At 41.0% G+C, this 14,251-nt stretch overlaps 1 protein-coding gene across 1 annotated transcript in view; it reads left to right on the forward strand.

The window, feature by feature from the left end:
* The window catches only part of NIPSNAP1 (nipsnap homolog 1), a 246,631-nt gene that overhangs the window by 186,932 nt on the left and 45,448 nt on the right, over positions 1–14,251 (forward strand). The window lies entirely within an intron of this gene.

Below are 14,251 nucleotides of genomic sequence, written 5' to 3' on the forward strand. Positions count from 1 at the left end.
CTCAGGTTGATTTAAAGCAATAAGAGTCATACACTGTCCAACACCAAAAACATACCTCTGTGGGCTGTCTGCTGAAAAAGACACCGGTGAGGCATTAAGGTTGTTATCAAGCTTATTTTAAGGCTTCTCTGTCAAACTTCTTTGTAGTTTCTTGTAAAAAAAAAATGTTTCTGCACGCGTAGTTCTTTCAGGATCGTCGCCACTGTTACATTGAAGAAGGTACTTTGGGAGGTAAGCAAATCCAATAGTTGTAGGTATTCTTAAGTAGGTTTATTAGTTATAAGTTAGGTAGTAAGGAAGGGCCAACCGGGAGAAGCATCCAGCTGCTCCGCCCCACTCACTCAAACTGACCACACATTCAAACCATGCATACACGAACATTCTAATGACATCACACACACAGGCTGAGCAGCAGTGAAGGAGAAGACCAGAATATAACAGTAGGGCAGGACACTAGTAGCGTAGAATCCATCCCCGCCCCACTGCGTAGTATCGCTACAATTGCAGAAACTTAAAAGAGAAAACTTGATTGCTTTATTATTGCCCTGTTTGTCTCCGGTTTGTCTGACGGGAGAAAACTACCTTTAATTATTCTATTAGTCACACCAGAGATGCTGAGCACATCCTTAAGAATGCCCCTACATCTCATTTGAGATTCCATATCGGCAGAAATATGTTGTAGGTCAAATTGATAACCACATAATTTAGATTTTTCCCAGGTTGGTGGGCAGAAAATCTGGAATTCATTAAAGACACAGAGGCTAAGATAATGCAAATCTTGTTTATTGCTAGCACACAACAGCAACAATTAAAGAATATGGAACTTTAATGCATATTCGAAGAGACTATAAAGTCTCCCCCCATGCATTCATGTTCCTTCTTGTGCTGCAAACAGGATAACTTCAACGAAAAAAGTTTAAACTGCAGTCGATAACCGTTTCCTGGTAGTAATTCCAAGTAGATGAAACTCTTTATTCTGAAAGAGAAAAAAACAGGTTTACGTAATATCTTTAGTACTACCAGGGTGGGTCACAATTTTTTATGTAGAGGGATAATCTTAGCCTTTCTATCTTTAAAAAAATGAAGATTTTCTGCCAACCAGACTGTAAAACATCTACATTTTATGGCATGACACAGAGTCTAACATTATGCAAGTTCAAAGTGTATTTAGTACATTATCAATCACATTTGTGATTGGTCTAAAATAACAGTTCTTAAACATATTTTCATTCAACCAGAGTGCTGCCCTAAGGATCTCCTGTAGACCGCCTCTCAGGATTAAGGCTTTGGAAGCCGAAGCACCCCTAAGGAAGTGTGTCCCAAAAAACCGAGACATCCACACCACTTTCGTACATAACTTCTTTCACCCATCTCGCCAGTGTGGGGGAAGAAACTGCCTTATGAGGAAATAATTAATTGGTTCTCATTTCTTCTCTGGCTTTCCGTTCTCCTTTCGTACTCTTTCAAGCATTTTACAACGCAAAGTCTTTTGTTCTGAAGAACGAAAGCATAGAAGATAGAGGATGACATAGTCTGGGTTCTCTTTTTAGGTTAAAGCAAACTCCCTCTGGTTGATATGCCCTGCTTGTGACTTCTAAGGCTTTTACTTCTGAAGTTCTTATAAAGGACACTAGGTACAGTAGTACTGTAAATTTGTAACCGATATGTTTGAGAGACAGGCCTGAGTTCTTGCCCCGGGAAGTTCGAAGCCATTAACGTTGTTAGACGTCCCATAAGGTGGTGTATTTTGCAGTTGGTGGGTTTAGTACTCGCATACTTCTTATGATTTTCTTAGTCAATACAATTTGTTCTACAGAGATGCAGTCCACTAAGGAATGCCCTGCAGCTATAGCTGATCTGTAAACGCTAACAGTTCTGCAATTTAGGCCTGGTGTGAAAAGCTCTGACATGTAGTTTAGAGTGTGCACTAGGTCAGTTGAAAAGGGATTGTAATTTATTTTATTCCCAGTAATCCCAGTGAAAACACCAATGAACCCATTTGTTTCAAGCCAATCGATATGCTTTCCTTGTTCCAGAACCCCACGATTCAGATATGAGTCAGAAAGTGTCTGGCGAAAGGCCTGGGATTTGCCATTGTCTCCTGAAGTCTTCTACAAGGTGGCAAAACTCTTTCTGGGCCCAAGACTATGTCTCTGAATTATGGTATTAGGATTGTGAAGTCTATGGTCATTTCCAGAATGATTGGGAGTTATTACTACCTGTCTCTCTCTGTACCGTTGTGCATGTAGAAGTAGTCAAGGTAGCATGGCAAATGAAGGAAAAGCATAGGGGTGCTAAACCTTCCAGTCTTGGAGGAAATCATCTGTCCCTTGAGCCTGAGGGTCCTGCCTTGAGCTGAAGAAATTCTCCAACTGAGTGTTCAGTTTGTCTGCAAAAAGGTCTGTCCGGAAGGGACCCCATTTAGTTTGGATAGTCCGGAATATCCCTCTGTCTAGTCTCCAGTTGCTGTAGTCACAAACTCCTGGTGAACCAATCCGCTACACCATTGCTTAAGCCAAGAATGGGTTATGCTATAACCAAGAGTCCTTTGCTCAAGCAATATTCCCAGAAACCCTTCGCTAGATCTGCAAGTCCAAATTTAATAGACAGTGGTATAGTTATAGGTAATACGGCGCCTTAGGAACAATAGCACATATATCAGTTTAGGATAGTATTGAGTTACGGTGCTGTAAGGTGAAGAGAACCAGCACCCTTCCCCAAAGGTGTGGCCAAAGCCAACATAGAAATTCACAAAATCCTTAGCACACATATGTAGAGTAATATTAAATACCATTGCAAGTATACATAAATTATAAACATAGTTTCAGAAATCTTCTCTTTCTTTTATTCTTTTATTCTGATCAGCCAACACGTGTTTCGTTGCACAAACTGGGAAATCGTGCTGCAACTTTCTCAAGGTTGAGTAAACAAAAAATAAAGAATGGCCATTGTGAAACTATACATAGAACTGGTGTACGCAAGCTCAATTCAGATATAAACGTGACATAATGTGCAAGTGCAAAGGCATGCACATGGTCGACCTATAGTCCATGATAGTGACTTTGTGAGCATCAATTTGTGAAGATAAAACAAACTTATAGTGGAAGAATATTTCATATTAAAAAACTCTAAATCAAGGTGATGGAGAAAAAACACATGATTAAAAAGCTCCCAAAGCCCGAAACTGTATAAGAGCATCTAGACCAAGCCACAAATACACAAGATCGAAACCATAAAGAAACACCTGGGCCGTGTATGTCAAACCCTTCTCTCATTGCAGTCAGTACATAAATAAAGCCCTCCAAGACCAAAAGGGGTGTCCGCTATCTCACCCATCTAGCCAAATACATGCATCACCATTTTGATATTTCTTCTAAAGGGGTTACCTTAAATGTTATTGGTAGCAACCTATGCAGAAGTAAACAAAAAAGTACAGTTAAGAGCCTGTCAAATTTGGTCCTCTTCATCAAATATATTCCCAAAATAGCCTTCTGTATGAAATCACTACCTACTTACCATGTGGTGATAATTCCATCCCACACGCTTTAGACAGCGAGTGAGTCTAGTATCGTTGCTTCGAAGTGAGCAAATCTGTAATTTTCAGTAAAAGCACCCCTGTAATGAGAAGGCAACAGCTCTGATGTGACCGACTTCCCTGACGATAAGTGCTCACCTTGAAACACTTTCCAAAATCATTAGTAACTATATGGCACTCAAGTGAGACCCACAAGTAGTGGATCCCTTAATTCAAAACTCTGGTCGCAAGCCCAGAAACTTACAGCTCCGCGCCGTAGTACAGCTGCAACTAGATCAGTCTGTCCAGTCCTTGAGTGCGAGAGCCGGCAATGAGTTTCCCGCTCTTATAGACCTGGAGGTATGATAATAGAAAGAGGACTAACACTGCCTAAACATGGCAGTCATCTCGTAGTGTGAAAATGTCAATTCCATATACACAATAAATAATTTCAGGCTAACCAGTCATGCTTAATCTAATCACATCCTGCTTGCGAATAACAGAACCCAATTACTGCAATCTGTGAGTCGCATAGCTAAAAGGAAATCCGAAGCGCCCACAAATTGACGATTAATTCTTTAGTGATATTAAAAAGTCAAACTTCCAACATATGAGTGTGTGCATTAAAGCTAGGTAAAAAATATTGATTCATAACCAGATCTGGTCTTCACAATCTAACATACCCACAAATCTAAAAAGACTATAAGACTGATACATCAGCAGACGGCGCCATTGACTAGAGTGTTCATGAAAATCAGCATTGCTAACTTTCCAAACAAATGCGTGTTGAATCAGTAGCTGCTGTGAGAGCTTACTAATAAAAATCGTTCATCGTGAATGAAACCTTCCATATTCTTGGCATGCAAAACTTGCGCGTAAAGCCTCCAAATCGCAAATCCTACAACCTCATTGCAGCTACGTTCAAAATACATTGTGTTTCTCCATCTCCTGGACAAAGTACAAGGATAACAGAGTTTGAAACATATGAACCGAATGGCTGGAATTAACGGTGCATTTAGCAGGGGGTCGCATATGTCAAATGACATACCCAACTCATACATTTCTTAAGTTAGTACAGTACAGAGGCAACCAAAACAATATGTGTGATGATCACACAAAGAAAAGTGTTGCAAACGTGTATGCAGGTGATGTAACCTGCACCTACCCTCTTCGGATCTGAAATGTTATAACGTACACATTATGACAAACACCATTTATCTCCTCAGAAAGTAATGAAGCTCCTGGTCAATATTAAGCCCTGTCTCTGTGCAGCGTAATCTGAGAATGTCACTTCCCTGTTGCCTCCTCTAGGGTGCCTCAGGACTTGGTCAATGCCGTAAAATGTCAATACCCTATTCCTAGTCTTTGTGGGGCATTGTGCACTGTGCGCAGTAATGGGATACCCGATATCCCCTTATTTTGACTGCTCTCTCGTGTTCCCCTATTCTCTCACGCAGAGTCCTTATGGTGCTGCCCACATACTTTTTACCGCATTTGCACTCTATTACGCATATATCATACTTTGTGTAGCAGTTATTATTGAACCTAATGTTAAGTTATCCGATTAATAAAGTGCTCAGTTTCCCAGTAAACAGTGTCCAGAGGCTGGAACTGCAAACTGTTAAAACACAGTGGGACAGGCATTAGAGACCCATTAAGCAGGGAAGAGATGTGTTTTGATGGCTTTACGGAATGGAGCATGGTTATTAATGTTCATGATGCTCACAGAGCGAGAGTTAATCTTATATGTTTTGTCACCTGGGCCCTTGAAAAGTATCCTCCCAGTGCTCGCCCACTTGCATGCACTGCCATGTCCACACCCATAAAACCAAATCGTGCGAGGAGTCCGCCAACTCTCATTCGCTCTCATCCCAGAGTAGCTTGGGCTCAATAAATTCCTAAGGGATACACCTCTTCGATAGGTAAAGTCTGGCCTGTCCAAAATGGATCCACATAAGGATATATCTGCTCTCCAAATATGCCAATGTCTATTTAAACTGTGCCCTAACACCCTGGGCCAAGTATTCTAATTGGTCGCCATGTGTATCTTCTCATCTTTTTGGCAGTCTTGAGCCGCTCCCTCATTGTAACCTGTCTTTTGATCTTGTGTATTCTCTGTTCAGCTCTGGAAAGTGTGTGTTTATCATAACCCCTTATTCAGAAGCAGACCATAATCCCTTTCTTACACTCCTCAAATTCAGGGTCATAACTACAATTGCATGTTGCCCAGATTAATTCCCCAAACGAGATGGCCTTAAGCTGGTGCGCAGGGTACGGGGTAGATGCATGCAGTATAGCATTGCAAGCAGTCTTTTTTTTTTTTTTTAAAGTCTGCTGTAAATCTTGTTCTCCCTGACATAAAGCTGTACATCTAATAAAGTAATCTTGATTGTACTGAACTCAAAAGTAAATCTGATGTTACATTCGTTGATGTTAAGGTATTCAAAAAACCGCAAGAGTTTGTCAGTCGTGCCAGTCCAGATCATCAAGCAATCATCGATGTACCTCCCCCATTGAAGGAGTGTCATTCCATCTGGTGCCCATGGGACCCCAGATCATCATCTCCTCGAACCAACCGATAAAGAGGTTGGCATAAGAGGGAGAAAATCTGGAGCCCATGGCCACCCCTTGTTTTTGTCTGTACCACTTCTCTTTGAACAAAAACATGTTGTTATACAAGATGAGCTCAATCGTGTTAATCAGCATCTCTGTATGGTTCAATGCACTAGCAGATCTGGTGTTGAAAATCTTTCTAATCTCACATAAACCAATTTCTCTCTGTATACTGGTGTACAGAGCCCGGACATCCAAAGTGACTAAGGTCATATTATTTTCCCAATTCAAATTTGTAAGAATTCCCAGTATGTGCTTGGTGTAACCGATGTACGATGGTAAGTTACTAACCACTGGTTTCAGAAATGTGTTCACATATTCCGAACCCCATCACTTCCTTATATGATGGGTCTCCCTGGAGGAAAAGGGAGGTCCTTATGTAATTTTGGTAGCGTGTAAATACACGGATATCTGGGACCGTCAACCCGAAATTAAGTGAACTCATACACTAAACCCAGCCTGTGCCACTGTTTTAAATGTCTATTTAAATGTTCCGTGAGTGTCCCAATGGTGTTGGAGGAGAGTAGCTCATAACACTCTTTATCATAGCTCTGCAAGTCGTTTGGAGTGGGGTCCTCCCAAATTGTTGACATACTAGACTGCTGACACATTGTCCATGTGTAACATCACACAGCATTTCATCGAAAGCAACAAACTGCAAATGAACCTGCTAGTAATTCAAACTAGTTTATATGCAATTCCTTCTCTTAATCTGCCCAGCGAACCCCTGCTGATGAGTTGCCACATCTCGCACCTCATCCTTTTAAACTCGCATGTGTTTCTATTAACTCTGGTTCCTCCCCAAAAATGGCTCTGCCATTCTATGTCACCACATTATTGAGCCACAATAGGAGTTCCTTCCTTGAATCTTGGTCTAGAGATACTATCTGGGAGTACGATGGTGTTGTCTTCAATGCTCTTGCTTTGAGTCTCTGGAGAGCTCGTTAGTATAAGGGGCCTGGAAAATGGCCTGGATTGTGGATGCTAGGTGGCCTAGGATCGTTGCTAAGATCCTTAAAGGGAAATTCTTTGTTGCTAGTAATTTTTTCAATTCTTTGCAGAGTTTCCTTAACTTCTCACCTGGAAGTTTTAGTTCTGCTCTTTTTGTGTCTACACCAAAGCCCAAGAATTGTTCTTGTTTATTATAAAACCCAGGTGTTCTAATAAGCGTTTGGTGAGATCTGTGTGACAACAGACTACTAATTTGGATTGAGCCATTATTAGGGTATCATCCAGGTATATTATCAGTCTTACTCCTCTTTCCCTAAGCCAAGCTGCTGCAGGTTGTAGGACTTTGGTAAAGCGTAAAGGAACTGACAATAGTCTGAAGGGGAGACTGCAAAACTCCCAGACTTTTCCCTCCCAGGTAAATTGAAGGAATTTTTGGTGAGGACCCCAAATTAGAACGGTCAGGTAGGCGTCCTTCAGGTCTAGTCTAGTCAGTCAATCCCCTTTTCTCCTAATGTCCCTTAGAAGATGGACCCCTCCAATTTTGAAATGGTGGTATGTTACCCATAGGTAAATCTTTGAGGTTTATTATTGGTTTCAATTCTTTGTCCTTCTCCAAAAGGAAGATGTTGCTGACAAAACCTAACTCCGAGCTTTCCCTTATTGCTCCTTTTGCTATTAAATCCTTTACTTCCTGAGACACTAGCTTTTTGTCTTTGTTTGAGAAGGACATGTCCTGTGGTCTCTTCACTTGGGTAGAGGTAATTAGGAATTCTATCTTGTATCCCGGACTGTACTCCGGACCCAGGAATCCTGTGTCACTAGATTCAAGTTCCCAGAGAATTGGATCAATCTCCCACCTTCTTAGGGGTACCTTAAGGGTCTTTCGAGATTCTTACCTGTGGAGAATCCTCGCTGTCTTCGTTCACCTCTGAAAGATCTTCCACAGTTTTGTTCTCTTTGTGGGTAGAAAGGTTGGTGGGTAATAAAGGCTGATTGAGAGAATCTGGCACTAGGGTCCAGGAAGGGTCTTGTAGAGGTTTGGCCACGGCCGAGAAACCGACCCGATGTTCTCCCGGCCCTGCTAAAAACCCTATCTTTGAACACCTTTTTAATTTCCTTTTTGGATTTCTGGATGGAACTGAATATTCCTACATATTTTGCCATTTCTCTTATGAAGTCCTCTCCGAAGAGGAGGCCCTGGGAGCCAGGTCCCCTGCCTTTATTAGCTAGTTCTACTAATTTGGGGTCTATCTTCAGTAAAACACCCTTTCTTCTCTCTGTAGAGATTGCTGTGTTAGCATTGCCTAGAAGGCAGATGGTCCTTTGGACCCATTGGCGGAGCTCTTTGGGGTCGATTGGGGTTTCACCAAGGTAGGCTAGATCTGCCATTTCAAATGTTTTTGTTAGCAGCCCTATGATTTCAAGGAGTTGGTCTTGGCAGGATTTCAGGCATTTATCAATCCCTTTTCTAGGGTCTTTAGCGTTCTAGGCTATGAATGCTACCACTTTGGATCTAACTCTGTGGTCATAGCCACTTTGTCAGGTAGGGAGAGCCATGTACATTAGGAAGGTAGTCTGGATCTAACTTCTTTTGGGATTTCCTTTTCAAGCAGAAAGAAAGGTAGTCTGCAACATGTTGTTAGGGTGCCCCCTCCGGTGATAAGGGTTGTTTGATTAGGAGAGGGCCAAACATGTAATCTCCAAACATATGCACAAAGCCCATTTCAGATCCTGAGGTCTTACATGCGTCTTCAGAGCCTCCCGTTCTCCTTACTTCCACCTCCTCAATATCACTTTTTAGAGGAGCATGGAAGTTCTGTTTCTGGTTCAAATGCCTCATCACTATCGATGGGGATGGGAGACCCGGGGTCTGTTTCTGCCCATCTGTGGTACCCGAGGCACAGTTCTCGTCACCGCCTGGAAAGCATGAGGCCCCTTGGGTAGTCTGTTTTCTTCTCCCCTTTGTGTTGGGTTCCTCCAGTAGCCCTCTTTCTTGGGGCCTACTTGCCCCATCCAACCCTTCGGGATGATGTGCTTGTAGTGGGCCATACTTTCTTAGAGGTGGTTTCCAATTTCTTATTAATAGTGTCATCATGGGACCCTAATACTTTGTTCAGGGCCTTATGTACTATTTGTTCTAATTTCTCCTCTATATTTATTTCTGAGGGTCCTGCAGACATAATTGCAGTGGGTTAAGAGAAGGTAGTAATAATTATAATTTAGTAATTACCCAGATTTTGTTAAATTCTTGGTAATTCTCTCTAAATCCCTATTTAGATAAATTCCCACAAATGTTCCTGTTTGTTATGTTGAGGTAAAGGTTGTTAGCAGCTGTTCGATAAGAATCAACTGTAGAGCACCGAGCAACTGAAATTGTGGAACTGTCATCTTAAAAAACTAACATGGGCGCTGCATTGAATTGGGATAAAAGGACCCAATTTGCCAAAATGGCGGTCAGCACGTATTCAACGCGTATGACCACCTGCTCATAGCCTTTCCTTTAACGCTTGCTTTCATCGCTAGTTCCTCCTTAATTTTAAGTATTTCATTTTTGGGCAGTGTGGTCAGGACGCACCCGACTGCCATGGCAGGAGGACCCGAACCAGGACGACGGGACCTGCGTGACTCGATTCAAGGGCCCTCCCACCCACCCATTGCAACGTTAAGTGAACGCGGTTCCCTGGAGCTGACAAGAGATTGGCTCGTGTGCGGTCGGCGGGGCGCCTCCCAGAGAACGCAGGAACCTATTTGAAAGTAAACTCTGCTTGCCTGTTTGGGAAAGGTAACGTCGGTCTTTGAAGGTCCAGTCAGAGGGTAGTTGCTCCTCTTTTCAAATTGACGAATGAGGAGAGACAAAAGTTCTAATAAATCTGGTTTAAAATAATGGCAGTTTAATTTTACTGGGTGATAATTTCGGCCTAAAGAGGCTGAAAGAAAGCATAAGGTAGAGTAGGGTAGTCTAGTTGAGTCCCCATTACATCACATAAAAAAAAAATACAGAAGAGTTATAAAGGTTATTAGAGATGATAAAGTATAAAGTAAAAGGTACTTATCTTGTGAGCAGCAGCAACAAAGAAGGAAAATGGCTGCACCTGGGGGACTTTAAAGTATCGTAGAATGTTCATTGAAGTTTCATATTCTTCAATTGTTGCTGCTATGCGCTAGCAGTAAAGGAGATTTGCATAATGTTCGCGTCCATGTCATGCCATAAAATCTGTATCTACCTTTGGGAACCTAATGATCATTCAGTATACCAATAGGTAGTATTAATAGATATATTTTTGCCTCGTATTCCCCTCTGCAAATTGGCCCACTCCCCAATCCTTTCTTTACTCACCATTGGCCTCGTCCTGTTGTTCAAGTTGCAGAATACCTCACGAGATCCCCAACACTTGTATAGTAGCTTGCACCTGGATCATACTAACCGCTGCCAGGAGTGGCTTCACGATGAAGCATGCCAACTGACCGATGTATGAGGGTCTTCCATCCTGAACACTGGAATAACTTTGACTCCTGATTCTTTTGGCAAATTATAGCTCTTGGTAACCAGTACTTTATTCTGTGTGTATAACTGTGGGAATAACCATTCCAGTTGTTCACCTGTTAATAATGCTAACACACTAAGAAGAGTCATATTGGAAATGCCCAAATGGGTTATAGCTGACAATCTTAAACCAGTTCTACAGTGATTGAGTAAAATCTGTAAATAGATTTGTTCTCAACTTTCCAAAAGGCCAATATTGAGGCCCTATACACAAACTATATTTTATAGTACGTAAACTAGTACTAAAGTGGTACTACTTAGCACAAAATATAATTCACAAACCTACCATTGGAAATATCCACCTCTGCTGTCTTTTTCATGGGATGATATCTACACATGCAAGTTTACTACGTACTTGTAAATATGGGAGGGACCAGGGGGACTGGTGGGAAAATGAGAAATAATTACAACAAAATGGGAGGGGTTTTGGGGAAAGTAGGGAGGGGTTTAGAAAGGGGCAGGCTAATAGAAACACCCGCCAACAAAAAGAGTAAGCACATTTCCATTCACATATTACACTTCTAAAGTCATTACAGCCCGTCAGGTGATAAAACAATAGTAAATGTACTGCAGCTCAGCCTTGGAGTAAGTAGGGCACCACTCACCGTCACTCACAGGTACTGTAAAACACTTTGTTAGATTATAATGGAGAAAATAATGGAGGCAGAGACTTAAAATAATACCCCTTAGGAAATAATGTTACTTAAATTAAATAGATTTCTAAAATATATACTTTGTTTAATGCTAAAGATATATGTAATTATTAAATGATCATTTTATTATTTTTAAATGTAATAATTCTCTTAAATAAAAAAGTAACATTCAATTTCTATTAGAAATATATTTGTTACTGGGGGTGAGTGTCTGAAAAGTTTCAGGGCTCCGTCCATCATCTCCTTGTGTTTGCTTTGTTAGCCCTAAGTTGGTAGGGTATGCCCAGACATGGGTCCCTTGCTCACTTTGCCACTGGATTCAAGCTGGCCTGGCAGATGAGGGGGTGTTACATTGAAATCAGTCCCAGGATGCTTGCTTCTGGTCTACGGATGATCTAGCTTAGCAATTCTGACTGGACTATTCCCATGAGGTACAGAGTCAAGACTGATTTGCATGTAGCTGGGTATGAACTGGGATGGCGAAGTGAGTTAAAGAACAATGATAGATTCAACCCAGATCTGTGACTGGGGGTGAGTGTCTGACAAGTTTTAGCGCTCAGTCTATCATCTCCTTGTGTTTACTTAATTCAACATGCAACCTTTAACAAAATGTAGTACAGATTAAATAAAGATGTTTTTGTGGGTGGGCATTTTTTGTTTAAGAAATATTATTTATAACATAAATATATTTAAATGACGTTTTAATAAACATTTAATTTAATAAGTTAATGTGCTGTAACATGTTATTATTCTATATTAATAATACACGTTTTAGATTGTTTAACATTTATATTTTTTTAAAGAATAATAAACCTTTAATTATTTTCCCCATACTGTTCTCTAGAGAGATTGACACCTATGGTTGAAAGTTATTAGTAATTAGTTTACACTTGGACATTTACTGTTAACAGTCTCCACTCCTGATTTAAAGAACTGGAGATGGAAGTCTAAGTTTGTGTTAATTCATATTTGTGTGCTACTCGCCATTTCAGAGTATAGATTTACACCGAAGTTCTAGAGTAAATTTGCATATGAGTAAATCTACATGTATAAATGTAACTTTATAAATAATCCCTATCCATCTATGTTTTATAATCCAGTTCCAATGAAAGCTGATTTGATTGATTGGGTAGGGACATATTCATATGCTTGTCATCCAGTCACATTGATACAAAGTTTTGTCATGAATCTCAAAGAAACCAGGGTGAGAGTTATTCTAGTAGCCGTCTAGTGACCATGCCAAACGTGGTTTATAGGTCTTTCACCTATCCGAGCAACCACAGTAAAAACTTCATTGCACATCTTCTGGTCAGCGCACATGGCAGAATACATAACCAAAAATGTGTCTTTGCAATTGGTGGCTTGTCTCCTTAACTCTTTCAAGATGGAGACTTGAAGTGACTGCCTAAGTGCAAGAGCATTGCGAAGGAAGTTAAGAGACTTCCTATCAGGTGGACTTTCTAATATTTTACATTAAGGTAGTTGTGCTTTTGGTGCATCCAGAAAAACACTGATCAAATGATGTTACTGTTGGGAAAAGGTTTTTACCGCTTTTCTTGAATTCTGCAAAGTCTAGCCTACAGTTGTGCTCCATAAAAGTTCACCTACTGGCTGTACCATGTTGTAGAGTCCATCTCGTGTCTAATTTTTTACTACAACAGTAATTTAGGAATTTCTAAAAGGTTATAAACTGTTTTCCGCCATTAGGAAACTGGGGATTCCATGGTAGCAGGAGCTGCTTCTATCTAAGATAATGGAGCCTCAATTTTGCTACCATGCATACATCCTCTTTATAGAATCTATCAATAGAATCTATTAGGAATCTTGGGAGACAATAACTCTGTTTGCAGAGTTGGCATGATTCAACCTTTGTGCTGAAATAAAGACTATGATGTAGCCATATGAGTAAGTTGTTTTAAGAACTTGTCTGACTGTTCAAGTCACCTACCACTACCATCAGATCACCTCTGCAAAACATTTCCTGTTAGAAGATGTTGTTAATGGTGTCCAGGATCTCATTCGTTTTTTTCTAATCTTCTTGTTTAAAATTTGAAATATGCTTGCCATTGTATTTAATGTTCATTTGTATCAATGGTGCCTTTATGCAGACGTAAAGCTCACTAATCTAATGTCCCAATTTTGGGAATTTGTTCTGAATTGATGATCAAAACTCCCACCTGCCTAAGAAGCTCAAATTTAATGAAGGTATTGACATCCAAAAGAGCTCCAAAATGAATTCTTTCAGAGCTGTTAGTGCTGCACTGTCTGAAATCTGGTGTTCGCCTGGAGCTTTAATGGTGCACTGTTGCCTTTTTATCTTTTAATTACATACAGCCTAATGCAAATTTTCTTTTTATAAAATGCAGTTAAGTAGACTAGAAAATGAACCGCTGAAAAATGCAAACATTCATCTTCAGTCACAGATCACCGCTCATCAGTCATGATAGCTTAAATCCAATGGCACAGTGTGCACCTGACCCACGTCTGGGCATACCATTCCCACTTAGGGCGACAAAAGCAAAAAGAACCGGTGATGGGCAGAATACTGAACAATGCAAATATTCACGCCCAGTCACAGATCTAGGTTTAATCCATTGTTTTTTGCTCTTTATTCCACCCCAGTTTGGACCCAGCTGTATGCAAATCCGTCTTGACCCTGCTCCTCATGGGAACAGTCAAGCCTGCACGGCCAGGTCCTCCGTGGACCGGAAACCAGCATCCTGGAACCAGTTTCGGTGTATCACCCCTCCTCAGCCAGGCTAGCTTGAATCCATTGGCACAGTGAGCATGTGACCCACGCCTGGGCATACCCTTCCCACTTAGGGCGACAACGGCAAAACGAACAGATGATCAGCATTCAACATCATTATTCTTTTTGCTTTTGTCGCGCTAAGTGGGAAAGGTATGCCCAGACTTTGGTCCTGTGCGCACTTTGCCCCAGGATTCAAGCTAGCCTTGCTGATGAGGGATGTTACC

The sequence above is a fragment of the Lissotriton vulgaris genome, chromosome 11 (genome assembly GCF_964263255.1).
Source record: "Lissotriton vulgaris chromosome 11, aLisVul1.2, whole genome shotgun sequence".
Classification (NCBI taxonomy): domain Eukaryota; kingdom Metazoa; phylum Chordata; class Amphibia; order Caudata; family Salamandridae; genus Lissotriton; species Lissotriton vulgaris.